The sequence below is a fragment of the Notamacropus eugenii genome, chromosome 4, assembly GCF_028372415.1.
Source record: "Notamacropus eugenii isolate mMacEug1 chromosome 4, mMacEug1.pri_v2, whole genome shotgun sequence".
NCBI lineage: Eukaryota > Metazoa > Chordata > Mammalia > Diprotodontia > Macropodidae > Notamacropus > Notamacropus eugenii.
Window position 1 is genome coordinate 46,267,795 of NC_092875.1, and position 1,400 is coordinate 46,269,194.

Sequence of the window (1,400 nt, forward strand, 5' to 3'; positions counted from 1 at the left end):
CCAGACCTCCCCTTTCCTTTAAGTCCTAACTAAAATCCCACTAATATGGGAGACTTCCCTAACCCCTCAATTGAGTCGTTTCCCCATATGTTTTTGCACGTTGTCTCTTCCATTACATAATAAGTTCCTTGAGGGCAAGGACTGTCTTTTGCCTCTCTTTATATCCCAGCACTTAGCACAGCCCCTGGCACCTAGTAGCTACTTTATAAATGTTTACCAAATGAATGAATACCATTTATAAACTAGCATATTAAGCTTGCTTTCAATTTTGACTTAGTTTAATTTGCTCAGTCATAAATTTGGCTAATGTCTCTTGTTCCACATTTGCATATCCAGCTAAAAACTTTCAAGGGTCTAGCAAATCTCATTTTTAGCAAAAGAACTTTCTCTTGTTCCAGTGAGGGCGAAAGGGAAATTCTCTTAATTTATTCACCTTTCCTTCCCCAGGGGAGAAAAAATTTACTGTCTCTTAAGGTGTTGTGGTTCTTGTTTTTGAAGGACTACATTCAGGTATTTAAAACAGAAGAAATACGAACATATTTGAATAGTCTAGTAGATTTCTTTGTCTTTTTCTGGCCACTTTCTAGGTTACCAGGCGTAGACTTTCATTTAATTTTTCTTTCTAAATTCCATAACTTAATGAAACAATTTTCTATTTCACTTCCCTCAAAATACAAAGCCACTATATTAAGGACAATGGAACTATACAAAGAAAGGATTACTGCTTTCAATTATTACCTGGGGTGATAATCTGACCCATGCTCAGGAAGTGGTTGCATAGTCAACTAGAATTGTAGAAAAATATATGCTTAAGTACAGAGGCTTGGTTGATAACTGAAGTGAATAGAAACTAGGTGGAATTAGTTCCCAGAAGAGGGACTTTGGAGGGACAAATGGAAAGCATTTATTAGATATGTATAGTGGGATGAGCAATGGGGTGACAGTTACAAGAGCAAGAGCCTCTTTCCTCAAGGAGTTTGTCTCTTGGAGATGTGTAGGGAAGTTGTGGATAGCTTGGGAAAGTCACAGGGATGGGATTGAGTAATGGGGCATTTGCCTTTCCAGATACAATTGTAAATTGATTTAGTATTCCCTGAGTAAGAGATGGAAATGAGATCTGGGAAAAGGTGGTGTTATGGCAAGAAGAAAGGACGAATAGCATTGATATAGTGCCTACTATGTGCTAGCCCATCTCTCTAGGATCATGTCCATATCACTAATCAATGTGGCTCCATCAGCACTGAGTAGTTGTGATGCACCATAGGTTTTTAGTCCATAAATAGCTTTCACGGATTCATAAAAGCACTTTGGATTGTTACTATCAACAGAAAACTGAATTTCATCTGCCTTCTTACTGGGCCATGAATCCTGCATCTCTCTTAAGCTTTGCTTATACTTTG